Source organism: Podarcis gaigeae (genome assembly GCF_964106915.1).
Source record: "Podarcis gaigeae genome assembly, chromosome: 4".
In the NCBI taxonomy this organism is placed as follows: Eukaryota; Metazoa; Chordata; class Lepidosauria; order Squamata; family Lacertidae; genus Podarcis; species Podarcis gaigeae.
The window spans coordinates 86744062-86757611 of record NC_139677.1 but is presented as its reverse complement, the minus strand read 5'-3'; the positions used below and the strand labels follow the sequence as shown (position 1 = coordinate 86757611).

Sequence of the window (13550 nt, the reverse complement as noted above, 5' to 3'; positions counted from 1 at the left end):
ACGCCAGGCACTCCTGTCTTCCACTGCCTCCCGCAGTTTAGTCAGACTCATGTTTGTAGCTCCGAGAACATTGTCCAACCATCCAACCATCTAGTCCTCTGTCGTCCCCTTCTCCTTGTGCCCTCAATCTTTCCCAACATCAGGGTCTTTTCCAGGGAGTCTTCTCTTCTCATGAGGTGGTCAAAGTATTGGAGCCTCAGCTTTACGATCTGTCCTTCCAGCACTCAGGGCTGATTTCCTTAAGAATGGATACGTTTGATCTTCTTGCAGTCCATGGGACTCTCAAGAGTCTCCTCCTGCACCATAATTCAAAAGCATCAATTATTCGGCAATCAGCCTTCTTTATGGTCCAGCTTTCACTTCCATACATCACTACTGGGAAAACCATAGCTTTAACTATATGGACCTTTGTTGGCAAGGTGATCTCTCTGGTTTATAAGATGCTGTCTAGGTTTGTCATTGGTTTTCTCCCAAGAAGCAGGTGTCTTTTAATTTTGTGACTGCTGTCACCATCTGCAATGATCATGGAGCCCAAGAAAGTAAAATCTCTCACTGCCTCCATTTCTTCCCCTTCTATTTCCCAGGAGGTTCTGGGCCCAGTGGCCATGATCTTAGTTTTTTTGATGTTGAGCTTCAGACCATATTTTGCGCTCTCCTCTTTCACCCTCATTAAAAGGTTCTTTAATTCCTCCTCACTTTCTGCCATCAAGGTTATTTCATCTGTATATCTGATGTTGTTGATGTTTCTTCCGGCGATCTTAATTCCGGCTTGGGAATCATCCAACCCAGCCTTTCGCATGCTGAATTCTGCATATAAGTTAAATAAGCAGGGGGACAATATACAGCCTTGCCGTACTCCTTTCCCAATTTTGAACCAATCAGTTGTTCCATATCCAGTTCTAACTGTAGCTTCTTGTCCCACATAGAGATTTCTCAGGAGACAGATGAGGTGATCGGGCACTCCCATTTCTTTAAGAACTTGCCATAGTTTGCTGTGGTCGACACAGTCAAAGGCTTTTGCATAGTCAATGAATCAGAAGTAGATGTCTTTCTGGAACTCTCTATCTTTCTCCATAATCCAGCACATGTTTGCAATTTGGTCTCTGGTTCCTCTGCCTCTTCTAAATCCAGCTTGCACTTCTAGGAGTTCTCGGTCCACATACTGCTTAAGCCTGCCTTGTAGAATTTTAAGCATAACCTTGCTAGCGTGTGAAATGAGTGCAATTGTGCGGTAGTTGGAGCATTCTTTGGCACTTCCCTTCTTTGGGATTGGGATGTAGACTGATCTTCTCCAATCCTCTTGCCACTGCTGAGTTTTCCAAATTTGCTGGCATATTGAGTGTAGCACCTTAACAGCATCATCTTTTAACATTTTAAATAGTTCAGCTGGAATATCATCCCTGCCACTGGCCTTGTTATTAGAAATGCTTTGTAAGGCCCTTAAATAGGTAAGGGAAGTTAAAACCCTTAGGGTCATGTGAAATATTTTAGAAAGGGAATCTAGCATCTTACCTTGTAGTTTTATCCAAAAGTGTTTTGGCTTCCCTAAATATAGGTCATTTTGAGAAATACCCCGATTTATTTCAAAATCTGCTCTAACTGTGAATTCGAGATAATCTAGAATACTCTTTACTTGGTTTCCCAGTATTAGATTTATAAAATCTTTAATCTGCGAGGTGCATAAAATATTTTGCATTTATATGCACTGGTCTTTTAAATACACAAGTCTTGAGCCATTTTTACATGTAATGGGAGTTAAATACAGGGGGATTTGTAAACCCTGTATAAAATCAGAGGACAAGTAAGGGCTAACTTTTGACCTCGGTGAAAGCTGGTTTCCCATAATATTCTCCCTCACAGTTGTGTCGTGTCTGAATACTTCAATTAGAGATAGACAAGTTACAGATAGGTAGCCGTGTTGGTCTGCCATAGTCAAAACAAAACAAAATTCCTTCCAGTAGCACCTTAAAGACCAACTAAGTTAGTTCTTGGTATGAGCTTTCGTGTGCATGCACAAGTCTTCAGATACACTGAAGAAGTGTATCTGAAGATACACTTGTGTATCTGAAGAAGTGTGCATGCACACGAAAGCTCATACACGAAAGCTCATACCAAGAACTAACTTAGTTGGTCTTTAAGGTGCTACTGGAAGGAATTTTTTAAGAGATAGACAAGTTATTCTGAGCTCACTTCAGATTAACATGAAAATGTTCTGAGGCCTTCCCCCAAAATCAGAATATCTTATTGAAAGATAGAACTAATCAGCACATAGAGCTGGATGTTCAGCTAGTGGGATATTTTCTCCCCAAAGCTACAAAGATCTAAAAAGCAACACTCTAATTTGCTACTTATTAGAATCAGCCAGACTGACCATTACATGATGGTGGGGGGTGGGGGGTGGGGGGATGACAGCCTGCTGGTATAACAAAATGTGGAATATTGTGCTAGTGGGAAAACTGGCAAACAAAGTAAGAATAACCAAGGTTGTTGTTGTTTTTAAGGCCAAGCTTCTTGATGGAATAGTTTGGTTTTCTTATATACATTACAAGGCAGCAATCATCTTGGACAACAGTATGCCAGGGTGCAAAAGCCCAGAGGATCATGGGTAAGCTGGGCATTGTAGACAACTAAGTGAAATTCAGAGTCAAAGGAAATCAATGGGCATAATCCTGTCCATAAATTGCAAAAGGTCTACTCTGAGTATGACTCCAGCTCAAGGGTTTTATAAATCTCATATCTCCATGATTCTATGGAGAAACAAGACTAGAACATGAAGACATTCAGTGAAGCTGAATGATGGAAGATTCAGGACAGCTGAAGGGATTTATGAAGCTCATATCTCCTTTGAAGCCAGATTTTACTTCACTGGCTCCCATGGCAGTTGCCATGAGCAAGGAGCCAATTTTCCTGGTCTTTTTCACATTATCAGCACTGCTTGCTGTCAGTTGATGATGGTGTGAGAAAGACAGGCATGCAAGAGAGGATATGATAGAGTATGAAACAGTCTCCCTCGGGAGGTGGTGGACTTTCCTTCCTTGGAGGTTTTTAAGCAGAGGTTGGATGACCCTCTGTCATGCATGCTGTTACTGGTTTCAGAACTCACAGGGTTAAGGAGTTCTGAGTGACGTCTCTCCATTCCTGAGGCGTGACCAGAAGGTGGGAGTGGCTTTATCTCACTGCCTGTTTGTCTCTGCATCCGAAAGAGACGGAAGCAAAATGTGTGAGCTGAGTCCAGGAAAGCTCCGTAATTGTTTAACTGCTTGAATAAAGACTGAGTTATAAACACACTGACGCCAAGGTGTGTTTGATCTGCTTAACACCGGAGAGCAACAGCACGCTGTGTGAAACGCTCTGCATTTGTGGTGGCCGGAGGAGGACCAGCAGAGAGGCGCCAGACGGAAGTGTGCCGGGCTACCATTCAAGTAGCTGCGCCTAATTGGGGTCCAATCCAATTAGCCACGGCAATTATTCAACAGGTTATGGGTCGCTAATTACTGCTTTGAAGCTGTTGCGACGGTGTGACGGTGTGTGTTTGAAGCCAGCTGAAGAAGACGCTGGGGCCAGCTGGAGTCCTGCCTGTGTCTGGGGCAGAGGAACTCGCTGGGAAAGGAGCTGATCTGCTGAGACAGGTGCCGGATAGCTGCCGTTACGTGAGTACGCTGGGCACCGGGGGAGAGATGGCTCAGTCCCAGAAGCATGGCTTTGAGCTTAAGCTGCCATGTGAGAAGTTGACTTGTGAAAGCTGGTTGCAGTGGAGCTTTCACGTGGAACATCTTCTCGTGGGGACAAAGCTTTGGGAAGCAGTTCAGCCAACACAGAAGGCGGTTGGGAAAGCTGAAGCTGCAAAGCTAAGAGAAGCTGAGAAGCGTGTGCTTGCTTTTCTGGCAGAGAATGTGAGTGCTGATCTGATGCATGTTATCCTGGATGCTAAAAGGGCTGAGGCTGCTTGGCTGGCACTCCGTGAGGCTTGTGAAGCAGGAGTGGGAAGCAAGGGCCAAGATGTGGCTGCATCCGAAGGGGAGAGGCAAGATGGCGCTGGGCACATTCTTGAGAGCCAACACACAGCTGAGGGGAGCTGTGAGCCCCCACGGGGGGTAGAAGGGACTATTGCAGGCAGCTGTATGAATGCTGCACCGTACCTGTGTGAGAAGCCAAGCATTGGGAGCCCTTTACCCACCAGAGGGGGTGCAGGAAAACGTCCTGGGAGCCCTGAGAGCAGTGGGGGGGCACTGAGCAGTAAAAGCTCAGAAACAGCTTGTTTTCCAAAGGCAGCCAAAAGTTGTTTTCGTCGTGGTTCGGAGCCTGGGAAGCTGCAGAGAGCTGGATGCTTCAAGGCCGGCCACCTGCACAAAGTGCAGATAAGGCCTACAGAGCTGTGTGGGAATGCGGAGACAAGTCCGGTCTCCAAGGTAACGGAGGCAGTTGCATCTACGGAAGCTGCCAAGGTCCTGAGCAAGTCTTCCTGCAAGGGGGAGTTTGTTACCGTGACAACCAGAGAGAACAGCTGCAGAGGTCCCAAAGGCGGGGGCAGCGAGACGTTTGTTGCTATGGCGATGTTGAAGGACAGCTCCAAGGAGGAGAGAGTGCTACGCTTTATAATTGACTCAGCAGCCAGCCAGCATCTGATTACAGAGACTCCTGCTGTCGAGATGTGGAACTGCAGACCTGTTTCAGCTGGGAAAAGTATTGTGCTAGCTGATGGGAGACAAATGCCGGTTTCTAACATAGCAAATGTTTATCTTTCTGTTTTGCAGGCAGAGATACAAGTTCACGTGGTGCCTGGGATGAAACATTGTCTTTTATCTGTTCCTTGTTTGTTACAGAAAGGGTATAAGGTGTGTTTTGAAAACAATGTATGCACAATTTCCAAGGCAGGAAAGCAACTGGTCAGTGTAGCAAAGGGGCAGAATAATCTCTTTGTTCTAGAAATGCCTCTGAAGGGTGAGGGGAATGCTGAGAGGGCACAAGCTATGCGTGCTACAGTTCCCACTCATGTTTCATGTGCGTGTGCGTGGCACAAGAAGATAGCACATGGTTCTCTTGAAGAAATTCAAATGTTGCAGGAGTGCACTAAGGGTTGCAAAATAGAAGAGTGTGGCAGATCTCTAAATTGTAGGGCATGTGAAAGGGCAAAGGTAAAAGGGTGCAGTTATCCCAGGGTGGAGAGGGTAACCACAAAACCTTTTGAGCTTGTGTACATAGACCTGTTTGGTCCCATGGCAAAGCCAAGTCTGGGAGGAGCCAGGTTTCTGCTGACAATTTCAGATGATCATACGCAGAATTCCTGGACTTATGCATTGCAATGCAAGGAAGATGCAGCGCAACTGATTAAATATTGGGTTGCGGAGGTGGAACTAAGGTTTTCCACCAAGGTGCAAGGAGTCAAAAGTGACCGATGTGCAGGGTTTACTGGGTCTGCTCTGCAGAAGTTCTTTCGCCAGAAAGGGATACATCACAAGGTAACTTCTCCTCAAGAGAGGGGGGTGGCAGAGCTCAAAAGTGAAGCTCTGATGAAGGCTACACAGGTCTTGCTGTCAGACTCTGGTTTGCCTCCAAGCTTTTGGGGGGAGGGAGTTTGGGCTGTGAATTTCATGATGAATAGGTCCTACAATTCAGTGGTAGGTGACACACCGTTTTTCATGCTTCACGGAAGGAAACCTCAGATTCATTTCTTCCGTGTGTTCGGGTCACGGGCTTTGGTGCCGATACCAAAAGCACTACAAAAGTCAGGTGGACCTAAGGTCCAGGAAATGATCTTCTGTGGATATGAGCCTGCAACAAAGGGATGGAGGTTTGCATATCCAGAAGGTGACCAGACCAAGCTTCTGGTCAGCAGACATGCTGAGTTCTGTGAACAAGATGGTATGTCAAAGCGCAATGCTAGTCCTGATGATCTCTCAGAATGTCTGTCTGAGGATGAGGATGAGGATGAGGGAGAGCCAGGGGCTGAACCTGTTGATGAAGACCAGGTCGATGACCAGGGTCAAGAACAGGGTGGGGCATCTCCACAGCTTGCTAAAGGAGAGCCCAAGAGTGAGCCTGCGTCTCCTGTTAGCATAATGCAGAGAATTCGAAGACGCTTTAAGTCAGAGGGGGAATCCTGTGAGGCAGAGGACACACTAGCTGACCACAGTGAGTCAGAGGAAGTACCTGAGTTTGTACCCAGGCGGTCCTCTCGAGCCACGAAGGGCATTCCACCTGAGAGGTATCAGGCCACAGGTGTGTGGGTTGGTTTCACACAGTGTGAACCTGGGAGTTGTGAGGAGGGTCCACAGTTGCCTGACAAGAACGCCAGGAAAGTGCGTAAGGCATTGGAAAAGGGATTGATCTCACAGAGGTCTGTAAAGGTAAACACCCAAGTCACCTCAGGACTGGATAGAAGAGGGGGTGTTACTGGTTTCAGAACTCACAGGGTTAAGGAGTTCTGAGTGACGTCTCTCCATTCCTGAGGCGTGACCAGAAGGTGGGAGTGGCTTTATCTCACTGCCTGTTTGTCTCTGCGTCTGAAAGAGACGGAAGCAAAATGTGTGAGCTGAGTCCAGGAAAGCTCCGTAATTGTTTAACTCCTTGAATAAAGACTGAGTTATAAACACACTGACGCCAAGGTGTGTTTGATCTGCTTAACACCGGGGAGCAACAGCACGCTGCGTGAAACGCTCTGCATTTGTGGCGGCCGGAGGAGGACCAGCAGAGAGGCGCCAGACGGAAGTGTGCCGAGCTACCATTCAAGTAGCTGCGCCTAATTGGGGTCCAATCCAATTAGCCACGGCAATTATTCAACAGATGCTTTAGCTGAGATTCCTGCATTGCAAGGGGTTGGACTAGATGAAGCTTGAGACCCTCCCAACCCATAATTCTATGGAGAAACAAGGCTAGAACATGAAGACATTCATTGAAGCTGAAGGATGGAAGATTCAGGACAGACAGAACCATTTACATAGTGCATACTTAAACTATAGAATTTGTTCTCAAAAGTTACAGTGATGGTCACCAGCTTTGGTTGCCTTTTAGAGAGTTAGACAAATTCCTAGCACGTAAGGATATTAACATTTACTAGCCACAATAGAAGAAGAAGAAGAGAAGAAGAAGAGTTTGGACTTAATATCCTGCCTTTCACTCCTCTTAAGGAGTCTCAAAGCGGCTAACCATCTCCTTTCCCTTCCTCCCCAACAACAAACACTCTGTGAGGTGAGTGAGGCTGAGAGACTTCAGAGAAGTGTGATTAGCCCAAGGTCACCCAGCTGCTGCATGTGGAGGAACGGGGAAATGACCCCGGTTCACCAGATTACGAGTCCACCGCTCTTAACCACTACACCACACTGGCTCTGTATGATGTCCAGTGTTGGAGAGAGTATGTCTCTGAACAGGGCCAGCCCAACTATGGGGCAAGGTGAGACAACAACCTCAGGTAAGGTTGATTTAATTTCCCCACCTTGTTTGTGATGTAGATCCTCACCCCCCCCCATTTCTTTCCAGTGGTGTCATGGACAGAGCAGAGGAGGAAGAATGGTGGAGACCGCCACTGCAGGCGGTGACTAGAGAGGAGGAATGGGCAGGTAGCATAGACCTCCAGGAGTAGTTTGGCACAGAGCATACATGTAAGGGAGATAAGGGCAAAAGGGGAGAGCAGGAGGAGGAGAACATGGACAGGATTCAGCAGGAGGAGGCTGAGCAGCAGTTGAATGAAATCCTGTCGCTGGAGAGTATCCCAGAACCCGTACCCTCCCCCCCCCAAACCAGGCATTCGCTGTGTATAGTTGAACAGAGAGCTCAGAGGCAACTGTCTCATACCAGTCACAGTCGGATGCAGCAGGAGAAGTTAGATGAACAGGAAATTAATGGAGAAGGGGGGTGGAACTTCACTCAGGGCAACATTAGGTGCATCTTGAATTCTTCTCTGCAAATTGTATTATAAGCAGAACTGAAAAAGCTTGTTGTTTTTGGAGGCTGCAGAGTTTGGAGAAACTAAAATATAAAGTGCAAGATTGGTTACATTATGCTCAGATTAAAGAGGTTTTTAAGTTGGATAAAAAGATAGGATTCCAGGTGGAAAAATCAAAGTTGGAAACGGAATTGTTAGAACCTAAGACTAAGGTACTTTCAAGAATGTATAACTTGCTGTTAAAATGGAATACACAAGATGAAATGGTCAAATCGGCTATGATAAAATGGGCACAAGACATTGGGTACAATATTATGTTTGCTGACTGGGAAAGGTTATGGACCACTGGTTTGAAATTCACGGCATGTAATGCCTTGAAAGAAAATATTATGAAAATGATATATAGGTGGTACATGACTCCAGTCAAGCTTGCAAAAATATACCATTTGTCTGATAATAAATGTTGGAAATGTAAAGAAACTGAAGGAACGTTCTTTCACCTCTGGTGGACCTGCCCTAGAGTTAAGGCTTTCTGGGAAATGATATATAATGAGTTGAAAAAGGTATTTAAGTATACCTTCCCTAAGAAACCAGAGGCCTTTCTTTTAGGCATCGTCAGCCAGAGGGTGTTAAAGAAGGACCAAACATTTTTTATGTATGCAACAAAAGCAGCAAGGATACTTGTCGCCAAACACTGGAAAACCCAAGATTTGCCCACACTGGAAGAATGGCAGATGCAACTGATAGACTACATGGAACTAGCAGAAATGGCTGGCAGAATCCGAGACCTGGGAGAAGAGGCTGTGGAGGAGGACTGGAATAAATTTAAGGACTATTTACAAAAATATTGTAAATTGTATGAGTGTTAAGAAAGATGTAAGATTATAAATAATATGGCACCATTAAGTTAGTTGAAAGGAATATGAAGATAAGTGAAAAGATAAGAAAAGATAAATTTTGGATAAATATTATGCTAAAATTAAGCTTTTAAGATTTGGGTAAATATCTAAAATTAGGGACACAATATTGGAAAATTATAAAATAAGAATTGAAACAAGGTGACAAATTGCTGGGAAAAGTTTGATAAACTTGGAATGCAGGAACGAGAGATGCGAGGAAGTCCAAAGAAGCGAAGAAAATATGGTTATTGTAAAGTTATATGTTACTTTGTCTGTTTTTTTTCTATTGTATTAAGAAAATCCTTAATAAATATCTTATTAAAAAAAGAGAAAAAACTTGTTGTTTATCTTGCAGCCTTCCTGGGAATTGACCGCAGCTGCCTACAGCACCCAGACAATTGTAGAGCTTCATTCCCTGCTTGTCCCTGATGCAGATCTTCACCCATCCCTTCTTCCATGGTGAGAGGGGGGAATTTGTATATTCTGCACTAAAATACAGAGATGGTGTCAAAATATATGAAAAGGTTTCCCCAAAAAATGGTTTGTGGATAAACCAAAGATTACCCTGTGTGACAAATTTTATCAACAAACTGTTAAACAAAAAACTTTAATGAAAAAATTGCACCCTCAAATATGTTACATAACATCCACCTCATTATACCCATCATACCCTTTTGAAACTTTCTGCATGGTTCACTTCTGTGATCTAGAATGGTTTTCGTTCCTCTGTTCATTATGATGGAGAGATTCTTGAACTCTTTCTTCTAACCTTGTTGCTTAGCACAAACCTGTAATACACACCCATGCCAAAAGCAGCAGTCACCGTGGAAAGGACCAACACACTTCCTACAATACTACCTACAATGACACCATTCCAGTTTTTTGAAATTGGCCCACTGTCAATGCTGCCCCCATATCCTTCCTTTAGACAGTCAGGAGGGGCCCAACCATAAGAACAATGGCAGTGTTTGTGGTTGTTGCATATTCCCCTATTATGGCACTTTGTGGCATTGCAATCATACTGCAAGAGGGACACATTCTTGCATTCCCTACTAATACACATCATGCCAGTGCCACAAGGTGTACCGTCTTCCACTGCTCCAAGATCAGCTACCAACATTCCACTGTGGTAATCGGTAGCCCAGCAGTTGCTTTTGCCAATGGTGGTTTGAATGATGGTTTGGTGTTCCTCCAAGGTAGGTACACTATGGATATTACTACACTGCATTCGGCCACATAGAATATTTTCAGCATTGCATTTCTTTAAAATACCATGTTCAAGGCCACAATTGCCAAAGCGATCACCTTGAACATTCAGTCCTCTGAAACAATCCTCTGAAGCTCGTACGGTTTTCTTGCCAAATATCTTTTTGCACTGCCCATTCGGAGTACTACAATGACCATGATAGCAATAGACTCCATCACCGCAAGGGGCACCATCTTGTACATAAACATCTTCTGGACATTGGTCCGAAGTCCCAGTGCAAAACTCAGGCAGGTCACAGATGCCAATACTCTTTCTGCAAATGGATCCAGCGGGACGGTACTTGCACCTGTCACAGCACAAGCCAGAAGAACAATTGGCACATGGACGCAACGTGCAATCTGGCCTGCAACAATAATCCAATCGACACTGTTCAGTTGTACCGCAGTCGCATTGCTCTCCTTTTTCCACTACTTTGTTGCCACAGTATTCAAGGTTATACATTTGATCAGGCTCTGGTGGAATCAACAAGCAAGGTGAGTCCTTTCGATTGAAATACCTATGGTAACTGCAGTTGCTAAACTTATCAGTCCGTGAGTGCCAAGCAGCCATAATGCAGGCACGTCGATCACATTTACAGTCCGAACTATCATGGGGCATACCAAGATTATGCCCAAATTCATGAGCAAATAGCACAGAAAAATCAAACAAATTGAAATATATTGATACTTCAAGAGCAGTGGCCCAATATTTACTACAAATTTGTCCTACATATGCTAGTCCGATAGTACTTCCATACGACCTGTATACAATTAAGTGAGCAGCATCATTCTTTAGATGGTTAAGTAGAGTGTTACGGCTCCATATACTAAAAGCTTTAAGTGTGGCACCTATTCCACCATCAACATCTATGAGGTTCTTTTCTGTCCATATCTCCAGTCCTGCTATAGACACTTCAACTAAAAATGGCTCAAAAAAGGAATTTACCATATGGATGGTCTCAAGAAGTTTCATAGCTATATCAGTTTCATTTTTATTAAACTTAACATATCGTTCATGCTCCACCACAAATGCCACTTCTGCATGTCTCTTGTGTGGCCACCAGAGTTCTGCTGGAGGACTTCTGGCAGCCACATGCTTTCTGTCTTGGATCATGGCCTCTTGACGCCTTTGCTCTTCCTCCGTCAACCCACACCTCATGTGCATGGCACTCTCCTCTGCTTCCAGCCGATACACCACATGCTGAAAGGTAGCAGATGGCTGGACAGGTTCAATTTGAAATGTCTCATTGTTAAGTTGTAAGAGTCCCCTGAGTCCCCCTGAGCAAGTGCTGAGAGTGACTGAAGAGAGAGGCTTGTCCTGTATGAATCCACTGTAGAAACAATCATCCCTGATGTAATGATAGTCAACCTGGAGGTCCCCTTCCTTATTGTACATGAAGATGGGGAAGTGTTTAGGAACAATGCCTTTCTTCTGCTTGAGATGCACCACCTGGCCCTTCCCCTCAACCTGCAGCAGGTAGCTGACATCCTGGGTTTCCTGTAGTCCATACCTGAAGCTCAGTTTCCTTGGAATAGTCACCTCATAAGAGGCATACCTAAAGCCCTGAGGTGGTGTCTGGCCACCAGTCTCAATCAGGACATTCCTCAAAAACATAATGAGCAGCCATGCCAGGCTGCCACTCATTTTCCCAGAAAGAGGAAATTATCTCTTGAAGCACCACTTCTGGCATCTCATCCCTGAAAGGGAAGCCCCAGACAGTTGTTACCTGGTTAGTAGATAGATGGGAAGGAGGCTATATGTGAATTAGAAGAGGAGGAAGATATGTTGCCTAGCAACTGCCAGTGTGCTCCATCTGTGGAATGTGGGCGGAGCTTGGAGGATCAAAGATGGAACAGAATGGTAGAGGAAGAGAAGGTATCTAAGAAGTTTCTGCCTGAGAGGGTTGCAGGAAGAAGAGAAAAAAGAGTCTTGTGGACTAATAAATGTTGACATGAGGCCACTTCATGTACTGGATGGGTTATGATTCTTAGTATTCAGGAATGGAATATGAAAAGTACTTTCTGTGACAATTCAATTAGAGTTTAAATGTATACAAAACCTAGAAATAACTGGTGATAGCACAATCGTCTTTGCATTGCTGAGTTCCTTTTCAGCTCTGAGGCAACACCTCCTTTTCACTTGGCCAGTTGAAGAAGCCCAGGTGAGCAAAGTGCTTCTTCCCGCCACAGTTTTCACTCATCCACCTCCTTCAGAGAAGGGAAGCCAGCAGGGAGTGCTGGCCACCAGCTCAGTCAAAACCACCCGGATGAGTGAATGACCCCTCTAATCCCTCCCAAACCCTTCAGCATCTTCCTTTTTTGCACACCAAGCTGCAGCCTCCCTCAACGGGAGCTTCCATGAGTTCCTGCTCCAGGCCTTGAGTTCCAAATCTCCCACAGTTTCTTTCCCAAATGAAGCACCTCAGTGGCACACAATGGGCACCCAGGTCTCTTCACTTTCCACCGCCATAGTTGTTCTGTCAGGTACTGGACTTCCCCTGCTCTTCCCACCCCCACACAAATTCACCACCATCACCTCAGTTCTCTCCCAATTTCCGGTTTGACTTGGTTCATTCTGGCAGCTGCTGCAGGACACAAAACTCCCCCCAACCTTCTCCCTCCATTTCAAGAAAGTGGAGTGCCTTACCTGGTAAGTGGGTGGTGGGGCTGTGTGCACCTCTGACTCACAGTCTCACCACACTGCTTGCCGGCCAAGTGGTGTTGCTGGGTGGCCTATACCACCCCAGAAAAACCCCTTCTATCCAGGAACCAGCCCATGGTGATGCAGCAGAAGCACAGTTATTGCACACACACCCCAGGCCTGTGTCTCCAGTGGGGGCCACCTTGGTCACCCCCCAGGTACACCCCTTCTTCGTGCATATAGCCCATAGCACTTAGCTACCATACCTATGTTCCTTGAATTCCCCCATCAAAAGCAACCTGCCACTTCTCTCAAATAGAGGCAGTGCTTTTCAACCTTCCATTCAACTCAGAACATTCAGAAACATTCCATGACAGTACAAGAGCTTAGCCAATAGAATGGCAACTCCAGGGTACCAGACTTTCCTCTTTATTAGACCAGCAGACAAGATAGCAATTCTTCATTTATTGCAAAATGCAATTTACCTATATACAGAGTAAACAGAAACCACACATCCTTCTTTATTCGACCTCTGCCTACTCTTCAGACTACATTAGAATATGGCATTTTCCACCCTGTCTAGCTGTTACCATTTTATTTCTGTCAACTATTTAAACTTTTTTTGCCCTAAAGAGGTGAAGTGATTTATAATGTTATTCCAGTGGTTCAACATCCTCTCGACTAGAGATGTGCTCTCTTAAATGTATGTCATAGTTTTTTTATCAGTTTGGTAGCAAAGTTGCAGAGATAAGAGGAAGGTGTTGCTTTACGTTGTGATATAAGTCCTTCTTGGAGGTAGGAAAAAACAAGTCACTATCTATGGCTCTAAAGTGTTTTCCTTTGATGGAAAAGATTAGCTAGGAGGCTTTGCTTTGCTGCAGTG

The 13550-nt window shown here is 45.0% G+C and overlaps 1 pseudogene across 1 annotated transcript; it reads right to left on the bottom strand.

The window, feature by feature from the left end:
* Window positions 1-9372: 9372 nt before the first annotated feature.
* Window positions 9373-11890, bottom strand: LOC310842904 (disintegrin and metalloproteinase domain-containing protein 20 pseudogene; annotated as a pseudogene). Its single transcript has one exon. The product of its transcript is annotated as a disintegrin and metalloproteinase domain-containing protein 20 pseudogene (transcript).
* Window positions 11891-13550: the final 1660 nt, after the last annotated feature.